The sequence below is a fragment of the Xenopus laevis genome, chromosome 2L (genome assembly GCF_017654675.1).
Source record: "Xenopus laevis strain J_2021 chromosome 2L, Xenopus_laevis_v10.1, whole genome shotgun sequence".
Classification (NCBI taxonomy): Eukaryota; Metazoa; Chordata; class Amphibia; order Anura; family Pipidae; genus Xenopus; species Xenopus laevis.
In genome coordinates this window covers 171,181,041-171,193,620 of record NC_054373.1, presented here as the reverse complement: position 1 = coordinate 171,193,620, position 12,580 = coordinate 171,181,041, and the positions used below count along the sequence as shown (strand labels likewise).

The 12,580-nt window shown below is 39.5% G+C and overlaps 1 pseudogene; it reads right to left on the bottom strand.

Moving 5' to 3' along the window:
- LOC121399739 overlaps positions 1–9,695 on the bottom strand; it is a 123,729-nt pseudogene extending 114,034 nt beyond the window's left edge.
- Between the last annotated feature and the right edge of the window lie 2,885 nt (positions 9,696–12,580).

Genomic DNA, 12,580 nt, shown 5'->3' with positions numbered 1-12,580 from the left:
AAAACAGTGGATTTGGTTTATCCCCAATGAACAATGGGCAAATTTGCCCATGGGCAGTAACCCATAGCAACCAATCAGTGCTTGGCTTTTTTCTAGGCAGCTGCAGGTAAAACAATGAATGCAATAATTTGATTGGTTGACATGGGTAACTGCCCACCTGCAAATTTGTCCAGTGTTGATAAAAGACCCCTTAGTATGTGGGTTATACTTTCATGTTAGATTGTCCCCCACAATTGGGATTAGGGGAAATAAAGCTGCCAGATACTCCACTGCACACACAGCCATAACAGGTCTGCACATTGTTGTGCATATACCACCAGTGTCCCTATTCTGCGCGGTTTCTGAACCTTTTGTCCACATATGTTGCTGAACTACACTCCCACCATGCTTTCACCTTTGATTATATGTTAAAGAATGTTAGGAGCTGTAGTCAAAGAATATCTGACGACCCAAGGGTAAGAAACAAGGTTCTGATGTTACACGAGTGCTGGGGCACTTGTGAGATTTGCACTTACATGGGTCCCATTATGGCCACACACATTGGGTGTGGCTGAGAAATGGCTTCAGGAAAAAAACAGCATGGCTGCAAAGCTATCAGGGATAGTAATGTTTCTAGGGACATACCCAAGCCACGTTTTCAGATTTGTCAGAATACCATATCTTCTACCAAGGATAAAGACAAATAATGAACCAAACCCCAATTTGCAAATGCAAATTAACCACATCTTGAGGACAAACAAATTGGCAATTTGCATAGTCACCTGGTGTAAAGCCACATGATATTAAAGGAGTAGCTAGAAATGTTGTACACTATGTTTTGTGCTTCTGTACCAGCCCAAGGCAACCACAGCCCTTTAGCAGTAAAGATCTGTGTCTCCAAAGATGCCCCAGTAGCTCCCCATCTTCTTTTCGGCTGATTCACTGCACATGCTCTCTGCTGCTGTCACTTACTGAGCTTAGGGACCCACTCACAATATACAGTACACATAGAATAGAAATGTCACAATATAAGGCTGATTAGTAATTAATACAGATAATTACTACATGGCAGCACAGAAACCAGTGCAATTAGCATCAGAATTTAATAATCAGCCCTGTAGCATCAGCTTACAGTATATTACAGACCAACCTCATTTTCTGCTGGATAATTAGTGACGAGCCCTAAGCTTAGCTTCTCAACAGCTGCTCAGAGCCCACTGAGCATGTGAGTGTCACAGACACTTTCCAAGATGGTGACCCCCTGTGACAAGTTTGAAGTCCTGGATCATTGCTGTTATTGACAAGCTGAAACTTTAGGCTGGTGCAATAAGTTCAGTATATAAAATATGATCTTTTTAGCAATATTTATTTTTAGGGTTTAGTTCTCCTTTAATGATTCAGATTTCGTTCAACTGGGCACAAAAAAAGACTTTGATGCAGCCAAATCCCAAACCAAATGGTGCATCCCTAATTGTAACCCTCGCCCTGATGGTGGGCTGTGAGCTTGCAGCTTCAGGAGAGGGTCAGATACAGATGTGGAAATATCTGGGTGCTGCTGGTGCTCACACAGGTGCTGGAATCCTAATCACAGAAGGCACAACTATAATTTTTGTCCAGGACGACTCTATTGCATGTACAGATGTTGTCATTTATGCAAGTGATCCTCAGGGAGAGAGATGCAGCTTGAGAAGAAAAAAATGCTCTTCCTATTCAGGTGGCTTTGTATAAAAGAATAGAGCAAGTTTATTTTTTGTCGTAGTTCGCAGACAACATAGTTCTGTTCCAGGGTGGCAGGGGTGCTGTAAGAAAGCAACAGAAACAACCCAGTCATCTAAAAGGGCAATTTATTGAAATTCAAAGCTGCTTTCAAATTTGATGCAAAACTGCCTTGATGTGAACATATAATTGGCCAAACATATAATATCGGCATCCAAATCTTGCCTGGGAAAAGAGCTGGCTTCTGCTATATTGAGTTAAAACCAGAAGTGGAGAAAAGGATAAAAACTACTGCTTTTATTGGCAAATTTACATCTACTTTAAAGAAATAATGCCTATTGGCAAGTTGCCTAATGAAGACCAACGTAATGGTTGTCAATATGGTCCATCTATTACATACAAATGGGATGATATAATAGTACAGGTATGGGATCCGATATCTGGAAACCCATTATCCAGAAAGCTCCAGATTACAGAAAGGCCGTCTCCCATAGACTCCATTTTATCCAAATAATACACATTTGTAAAAATTAGCTTTTTCTGTGTAATAATAAAACAGTAGCTTGTACTTGATCCCAACTAAGATATAATTTAGCCTTATTGGAAGTAAAATCAGCCTATTGGGTTCATTAAATGTTTACATGATTTTCTAGTAGATTTATGGTATAACGATCCAAATTATGGAAAGATCAGTTTGGATAACCAGTTCCATACCTGTAATAATTACTGAAAAAGGCAAAGACTGACCAAGTCTAGTAATCCATAGCTGATTGCTTTAGTACAGCTCACCAAAAAATGCAAGTTGCTGATTTGTTGCTTTGGGCTACTAGACCTGTGAATGCAACCTAGCAACCACCAATTATTCTGCTGGAAATCATGCAGAAAGTTGAGCTGGTCCTTTATACCCTACATCCTTCAGAGCCTTTAATGCATTCAGAAAGTTGTGCTGGCCCTTTACACCCTACATCCTTCAGCGCCTTTAATCCATGCAGAAGGTTGTGCTGGCCCTTTAGACCTTACATCCTTCAGCACCTTTAATCCATGCAGAAGGTTGTGCTGGCCCTTTAGATCTTACATCCTTCAGCGCCTTTAATCCATGCAGAAAGTTGTGCTGGCCCTTTAAATACTAAAGAAGTTGGTTCTTCCCCCAGAGCATGGTTCTATGTCAGTACCAGGATGCAAAATGCTGTGGTGTTTATACAAATGGCCTGTAGATGTCACTGTGCTCATACTTATACTGTGCATACTTCCTGGTAGCATAAAAGTGAAAGTTACTGTTGTGTAATGCCTGCATGACTCTGCTAATAAAGCACTGTTATACTCTACTCATCCTCGGCTACCCAAAACATAACAAATGCCTCTCGCTAGCAGAAATCAATCAGCACTATAATAATGAACATTGCCAGCGGTTTCAGCTCAATGCCTGGTAATTGCTAGTTGGAGGACATAACTGCAACGTTTAATTAATCACTACAGTATTTAATTTATTAGAAACCCTGCAAAGCACTTCAGTTCGGCCTGTCAAGTAAGTGCCAGCACATTGCGAACGGAGTATGTAAGACAAGATAAAGCCAGGAAAGGGGAGATGACAGACGGGCAAGTTTGACAGCTGCAGTTTCTTTTACAAGGTAAAATATTACAGTGTTAATGAAACCGCAGCATAATAAAAACCAAATAAATCATGCCAGCTTTGAATCACCCAAAAATGTCAATTTCATTCTCTGAGCAGTATTAACCAGTACAAGTCCTGGGAGAATGCACAGGGTTCAGCACTTACAAAAATGATCAACAATTAAGTTTATATGTTATGATGAGTCTGATTTAGTGTTAAACTGTACAAGCTCAGTTACCCATAGCAACCAATTAGATCTAATTCTCTAGCTTGCAGCAGACTGATCAAACCTGACCGCAAAAAATAATCAAAAAACGGATAGCACGCCCAATTAAAGAAAAATAAATTTATTACAAAAAGAAAAAATAACAAAAAACACAAGATAATACATAGTGAGCCAGGCTGGTTGCTGTTGGCAACTGCACTTTTGCATTTACTCTGCCCCTATAAGTAATATTTAGTTGTGCGTGCAACATATTCAGAAATGTTACAGATAAACATTAATCGGAGGTAGTGATGTTCAAACTTATAACAAAATACAGGGAAAGTTCAAAACTCCTATTACCAAGCATTTAGAGAAAGAAAACAATAACCCACCTTTAAAACTTTAAAATAAGTAAATATAAAATTGACAAGGGGACTATTCTAAGCTCTTTTGAAATGTACATTCATTATTTATTTTTTTAATTTCCAAGATATTAAGGAATACATGTACTGTAAATATGAATGAATTTTGTTACAACAGTGCCACCTGCTGGTCAGTTTCCCACCAGTCTGACCACCGAGTAGTCAAGGAAGTTGTCAGGAGAAAGAAAGAGGCTGCTCTGATGTTCTTCTGCTTATCAAAACAATTTGAAACCTTTCTCACATCTTTCCTAAGCAGAAGAACATCAGAGCAGCCTCTTTCTTTCTCCTGACAACTTCCTTGACTACTTGGTGGTCAGACTGGTGGGAAAATGACCAGTAGGTGGCACTGTTGTAACAAAATTCATTCATATTAACAGTACATGTATCCCTTAATATCTTGGAATAAAAATAAAATAAATAAGGAATGTACATTACAAAAGTGCTTAGAATAGCCCCCTCATCAATTTTACATTCACTTATTTTAAAGGTTTACTTATCCTTTAAGGAGGTCTCATTTACCTAAAACTTGAACCCACTTGGTTCACCTTTAAGTTAACTTTTAGTAAGTTATAGAATGGCCGATCTTAAGCAACTTTTCAATTGCTCCTCATTATTTATTCTTTATAGTTTTTAAAAGGTTTACGTTCTTCTTCAGACTCTTTCCAGCTTTCAAATGGGGGTGACTGACCCCCATCTAAAAACAAATTCCCTGTAAGGCTACAAATGTATTGTTATTGCTTCTTTTTATTACTCAACTTTCTATTCCTATTACAGTCTATTATTCAAATTATTGGACCTTCGCAACCAGATGAAATTGCAAACTGGAGAGCTGCTTAAATAAAAAGCTAAATATCTCAAAAAACACACAAAAAATTAAAACCAATTGCAAATGGTCTCAGAATATCATTCTTTATATCATACTTCAACAGTGGTCCCCAACCAGTAACTCGCGAGCAACATGTTACTCACCAACCCCTTGGATGTTGCTCCCAGTGGCCTCAAAGCAGGTGCTTGTTTTTGAATTCCAGGCTTGGAGGAAAGTTTTGGTTGTATAAAAACCAGATGTACTGCCAAACAGAACCTCCTGTAGGCTGCCAGTCCATCATAGAGGTTACCAAACAGCCAATCACAGCCCTTATTTGGCACCCCAGGAAATGTTTTCACGCTGTGTTGCTCTCCAAGTCTTTTTACATATATATGTGCCTCACAAGTAAAAAAGGTTTGGGACCCCTGTACTACAAGTTAACTCAAAGGTGAACAACCCCTTCAATATAAAATATCAAAGTTGATTCACAGTACAAAGACTGCAAATATATGCAACTGCAAGCAATAGTCTGATGGCTGTTCTGGTTGATAAAGACTAAAAGCATCTACCTGAATTTGGCTTTTTCATGTACCCACACATACTCAGGGTTCTTTAAGCTGAGACGCGCAAGATCCTTGACAGATTTTGTCTGTGTGGCAGAGAAGAGGAGAGTCTGATGTTTCTTAGGGAGGTTTTCTACGGTGGCGTTAATTGTGTCTGCAAATCCCATGTCCAGTATTCTGTCTGCTTCATCAAGCACTACAACAAAGACAGAAGAGCTTTCAGTCAATATAGGTTTATGGACATCTACATGGCTCTAATGACAGAAAACAATGCAGATACATTTTTTGTTTGAACAGGTTATAAAGCATAAAAGAAAAGCAAACATAAAAACACAAGCTGAGAGCTTCAATTAAAGACCTACAGCAAGAAGAGAAGAGAAAGAACTTCACTTGAAGACCAACAGTAAGGCCCCTTGGTCAGAAGAAAGAATTCATCCCAGAGGTATTAAAATGATTCTGTGCAGGCCAGTCAAGTTCTTCCTCTCTCCTAAATAATAAAGATAGGAACCTTGTAGGAACCTTGCTTTGTGGATTAGGGCAATATTGTACTAGAACAGGAAAGAGCCTCCGTCAAACTGTTGCCAAATAGCAGGAAGCCCACAAATATCAAGAATGTACTTGTACCCTGTAATGTTACAGTTTACTCTCAATAAAACCAGGGGGCTCAAGCCTAAACCATAAAAAAACAGCCCTAGATTAATCCACCTTCACCATCAGACACTGCAGTCAACATTACTTATTTTGACAAGTATCATTCTCTTGGCATATACCAAACACAGATTTATCCATCAGACTCCCAGATAATTATTTTTTTTCTCACTCCAGAGAATGCATTTCCACTGCTAAACATTTCGATAACATAACCTTTTTCATCACTTGAGTCGACGCTTATCCTTGTGTGTGGAACAGCTACTCACCCATAGAAAGCCAACTAATAGGTCTTTGGAGGTGATCTTTGGTTGTCTGTAACCATTCTCACAATCCTCAGCATATGCCACTCCTGTATTTTTCCTGGCCTGCCAGACCTGGGTTTTACAGCAACTGTGCCTGTGGCCTTCCATTTCCTGACTACATTCTGTACAGTTGAAACTGAAAGTTTAATCCTCCAGTTTTTCACATTTGATTTAATTTCATACAACTGAATACTGCTTCACTAAAAATCGTTGTTCAGAAAACACCCCAGTACTCAGATGTTCCTGGGAAATGAAAGACAAACCACTGTTATCTTTTTGTTGAAAGTGGAGTAAATTATTATGCAGGCTGTGAGGGGTTCCAAACTTTTTCATATGACTGTATTTAATGTTACTGTCATAGTAGTTTAAGAGATTCAAATATAAAGGATTTACAGGCAAAGGGACTATAAACATCTATATCCAATGAACCCGATGATAAATGGCTGATTGTATATAGAGATCTGGGATTAACCACTTGTAAGATTTCCTTTAAAAAAAACTGAAACAGTAATTCTACTACAGGGCCGTAACTTAAAGATACATCCAAAGGCTATTCCACTGCAATGAAGGGTTTAGGTAACTGCCCTGCTTCAAGTACCCAGACATATGGTGTGTCCCCATATGATGTACAGTAGATAAATAGTGATGGGCAAATTTATTCGGCAGGCGTGAATTCGCAGCGTATTCCTGTGATTCGTTGCCGGCGAATAAATTCGCAAAACTGCAGCGAAAATTCTCCAGCAAAATTTTGTTTTGGGCGAAACGCCCCAAATTTGCCCGTAACTAGAGATAAATGAAGTCCTTACTGGAAGAATAAAGGCCAGAGCCAGTTTTGGCTGCACGAAGAACATCCTTCCCCTGTAAGGCCAAGCCTATTGTCTGTTTCTGGATCTCTGTAGGTAAGCGGTACTGGGCTCCACCAAACCTTCAAAAAGTATCAAAAAATACAAACAGATTAAATTAATTGAAAGTGATGCGTCCTTTACTTTGCTTTAAAACACCCTTTCTCTCCTTCGTGACCAGATCTTGTACTTAAAGGGGTTGTTCATCTTTACATTAACTTTTAGTATGATGTAGAGAGTGATATTCTGAGACCATTATTTTTTCTTATTTGTGGTTTTTGAGTTATTTAGATTTTTATTCAGTAGCTCTCCAGTTTGCAGTTTCAGCAGTCTGGTTGCTAGGGTCCAAATTACCCTAGCAACCATGCATTGATTTGAATAAGAGACTGGAATATTAATAGGAAAAGGTCCAATTGAATTAGACATTCTTTAACATACTAAATGTTATACCCCTTAATTGCAGTTTGGCAGCGGTACACGATTTCTGCAATTTCAGTAGGAGGCAAATAGATGTTTTTTTATGTTGCAAAAAGGCAGGTCCTTATTTGACGGTTAAATCTTCTTTATGATTACTCCTTTAGGGTAATGGGAAATTCAGCAATTACTAAAGGGCATTTGACACTCAGGTGATTAACAGCTCCATGGACATTAAATAGAAAGATTGCAACCCCTGTTACTTAAACCACCAGGTCAAAGTAAAGGTCTGACCTGTGTCAGTACTGTTACAATTGTAGAAAGGAGAGAAGAAAGAACTACACTTGACCTTTTGTAAATTAGTACAATCACTCCACAAAATAATCACTCCACAAATAATGTCATTAGTCTGTTAATCGCTAATCAATTGTCAGATGTCACATAAATAAGTCAAACTCTTAGGTATATAAAGTACCAGTGCTTGAAATTAATAACTAGGGTGCAATACAAAATTATCAATAAATTAAATTAAAGACAAAATTAATAACCAATAATCACGTGATTCATTAAAGCGCCAATTCATTTAAGAATTCATCATTAGGCTATTAGTACCAACAGAAAATCTAAAGTGCTGTTCAATGCTTAAAGGGCATGTAAAGTCTAAAATAGAATAAGGCTAGAAATGCTGTATTTTGTATACTAAATATAAACATGAACTTACTGCACCACAAGCCTAATCAAACAAATAATTTATGCTTTCAAATTTGGCTACAGGGGGTCACCATCTTGTAACTTTGTTAAACATCTTTGCAAGACTAAGACTGTGCACATGCTCAGTGTGGTCTGGGCTGCTTAGGGATCGTCATAAACAAAGCTGCTTGAGTTCTTCATGGCTGGGAAGTAAGGTGGGGGCTCCCCCTGCTGTTCATAAGTATGATTGTTTCCCTGCTTAGCAGTTAGGGACGGTCTGACAATTCCTATCCACAGCAGTAAATGAAGGGAGAATTTCACTGCATACAGTCAGGTTTCTTATAAAAACGTTACACATTTTATAATTAAAGTATATTGGAGATAGGTTTCTTTTTCATTAAAGGAAGTAAAAATTGGATTTTAATTTTTTTGCCTTTACATGCCCTTTAAATCCAATTAGAACGCCAATTATTATAAAATTAATTAAATCATTTATATCACAGATATAAAGTGCTGTGCAATATTAAACATATTCCACCCCAGCACTAATTCATAAAGAATTCATCAATTGACTAATAAATTAATTAATACCAAGGAATCGAAAGTGCTGTGCAATGCTCAATAAATTGATTGGATTCCAATTAAAAGCAATATATAAATTGAAAAGGAGTTTACGATTAAAGAGAATAATAACGGCCACTTGCTCTCAAACCTACACGTAGCTCTCAAGGTCTTTTTGGACAAAAGGAAATCTGAAAATTTCACAATCTCACTGGTATTGATCTGAAACAAAGAAAAATAATATGAAGTCATAGTATATTGTTAGGATGATCTGAGACTAAAAATGATTTTACAGGACTGGGGGTTTCCAGATTTCCAGCAACACCAGACACCAGACAAGCCATATTAATGATAGGAGACAATGGCATTTAACAGGATGGTATTTGGCAAATTTAATAATTTGGGGCTGCCATAAATGTGCCAAATATTAGTTATCTTCATCTTTATCACAACTCCTTAGCCATTCGCTTTAGTCATATAGACCCATGAATTCCAGTACAACAGATGGATGTTGAGCTCCATATCACTACAGAAAATGGATGAACAGTGAATTAACCCTAGACAACCCAGTGAGAACACTGAGGAAAATGGTTGAGTAGTGAATTAACCCAAGACATACCAGTGAGATCACTGAGGGAAAGGGTTGAGTAGTGAATTATCCCCAGAGGAAAGTGGTTGAGCAGTAACCCCAGACATGCTAACAAGATCCATGGCAGAAATACAGAGCACTTCATTAACCCCAGACATGCCAGTGAGATCACTGTAGAAAACGATAGATGAGCACGTCTCCTTCTCCACCTCGGGCTTCTTGTTCTGCTTTCTGTGTGTCTTGCACGTCTCCTTCTTCTTCCACTTCTTGAAGTTCTTCCCGGGGTCATTCCTGCTGTTGATCAGCGGCTTTTTCTTGGCCTCTATCTGGCTTGGTTCCCCCATGATCAGATTCAGTCCCCAAAACAGCAAGATCTGTCTCTGCCTTCCTGGAACCCACGTTGACTGCACATGCGCTCGGTGATGACGTCACCAGGCCACTTTATTGCAATAGTAAACAACAGCACGTGGGCTGCGGTAGTCCCATCGATTATTCTTGCTGCTTTCACACGGGGCAAATTCACTAAGATTCGTAGTTGCGACAGCGTCCGCTTTGCCGCACTTTCGGCGACGCTACGCAAATTCACTAAAATCCGAAGTTGCGCTCAGGGGAAACGAAAGGTTGGGAAGTTGCACTAGCGTTAATTCGCCAGGCAAAGCAAAGTTACGCTAGCGATGCTTAATTTGCATACGGCGCCAAATTGAATTTACAATGGAAGTATACGTAGCAGCACTACACAAGCCTGGGAAACCTTCAAAACATCAAATTAAATTTTTATTTTGCCCTACACATGTGCCCACTGTATAGTTAAGGTGCCATGAGTTAGGAAATGTAGGGGGGAAGGAGGGGAGCCCCAAAAACAATTTCGATCTTTTTCAGCCTATCACCCATAAAAAAAGAAAAAATGCCAGCGTTTTATGGGACTTTGAAAAAATGTCAACTTTTTTTGAAGCAATCCCTATCTACTCTATTGCACTTCGCCTGGTCTGAGGTGACGAAGGAAGTCTAGCGTAAAAGGTAGCGTTCAGAAAAATGCGCGCGTCAGTGAATTTGCGTAGTTAAGTCCATTGCGCAAATTCGCCAGGCGTAAGGGTGCAAAGTAACACTAGCAAATTTACGCCAGTGTCCGTGAGTGAATCGCTGAATTAACGAAAATGCGCTACGCTAGAGAATCAACGCTATCGTTAGGCGCTTCGTACTTTAGTGGATTTGCCCTCTGTCTGTTTGTGGGTGAGGCTGCATTTTTATTGCAATTGTTACTTTGTATTACTTACATTTCTGTTCTTGGTTCACTGGCTGGTTGCTAGAGTAAATTGTACCCTAGCAACCAGATAGCTGCTGAAATCTCACACTGTAAAGCTGCTTTAAAAAGCTAAATAATTCTAAACAAAAAATTGCTTCAGAATATCACTGTCTACATCAGAGGTCCCCAACCTTCGGGCCGCCGAGCCTAGCCCACAATTAACGCTGGCGCGCAAATTGGTTGCGCAGTTGCCACTGACCATCGAGACTTTTGTTTATCTTAAATTGTTACAAATGTATTGAAGCTAGGATTGCCACCTGGCCGGTATTTTACCAGCCTGACCGGTAAAAATGATGGTTCATCCCAATATTATTAATAGGGAAAAAAGGCCGGTATTTTTTTACAGAAAAGGTGGCAACCCTAATTGAAGCGCACCTCCTAAGTATTCTAGGCTCTCTGCCAAAAGCCTTATTTAAAGCGATACCGACAGATTCCTATAAAAATCATAGGAACGTGACAGTATCAACTATGTGCTGCACCCACAATAGCCCCCAGCCCCACGTACCTTGGTGCAGCAGACCGGCTGACAGTACTAACAGATCTTCCGTATTGCTTCCATGACTCTGGGCTGGGGGCTGAGCGATCCTTCCATAGGCTGAAGTCCTATTTTCATTCTTAATGAGCCTATGGAAGGATTGCGCCGACCCCAGCCCAGCGTCACTGAAACTGCACTCTTTTAGCAGTGTCAGAGGGTCGGTTCATGCAGGTTCGCAGAGCTTTGAGGGGAGCTATTGCGGGTGCAGCAACTACTTGATACTGACACATTCCTATGTTTTTTATAAGAACGTGACGGTATCGTGAAACTGCCAGTTGATCCAGAGGAAGGCAAAAAAAAAACCATCTGGGAGAATACTCCAGCTTAGAGGGAAAATACTACAACTTCACAGCTCTCAATGTAAAAAATCCCTTCCTAATATTAAGATAGAACCTCCTTTCTTCTAATCGGAATGGGTGCACACATGTCTGCTGGAAGGACCTACTGGTAAATAAAGCATTAATCAATATAATAAGGGCTCTTACTGACAAGCGGTTGTAGCTGCGCTCCCCTGCGTTCCGTTTTTCTGCGTTCAGCTGCAGGGGAGCGCAGGAATAGACCCAATACGTTTTTTCCAATGGGGCTGTACTCACACAGGCGCGTGTAGGCGCCAAACGCAGGTTGAGACGCAACATGCTGCATTTTTCCTGTGTTCGGCACCTACACACGCTTGTGTGAGTACAGCCCCATTGGAAAAAACATAATGCGTCTATTCCTGCGCTCCCCTGCGGCTGAACGCATAAAAACGGAACGCAGGGGAGCGCAGCTAAAACCGCTCATCAGTAAGAGCCCTAAAGCAGATAGTTTTTTTTGTTTGGTCCCCTTATATATTTATACTTTATAATCATATCTCCTATTAGGCACAGTTTCTCCAGTGTACTCAACCCCACCTTGGTCAGTCTTTTTTCCTATTTGAGATTTTCCAAAGCCTTTACCAGCATAGTTGCTTTTCTTTGGACTCTCTCTAATGCAATGAAAGCCACTAAAGATTTAGTTACTTTTTATTCAGGCAATCCCCTAAAGTTTTAAACACCGAAGTGTGGCCCTAAGTATAGACCGGAATCTGTGTTAAAGAAGTGGTTCACCTATAAGTTAAATTTTAGTATGTTAGAGAATGGCCAATTCTAAGCAACTTTTCAACTGGTCTTCTTTATTTATTTTTTTATGTTTTTTTAACTATTTGCCTTTTACTTCTGACTATGCAGTTTTGCACTGGCCCCATCTAGAAAACAAATGCTCCGTAAGGCTACAAATTTATTGTTATTGCTACTATTGATTATTTATCTTTCTATTCAGGCCTCTCCTATTCATATTGTATAAAGTGGGTTCGCACACTCTAAATAATATACAGACAAGGTGGTAGAGTAAATTTCTTTTTATATATAGATATC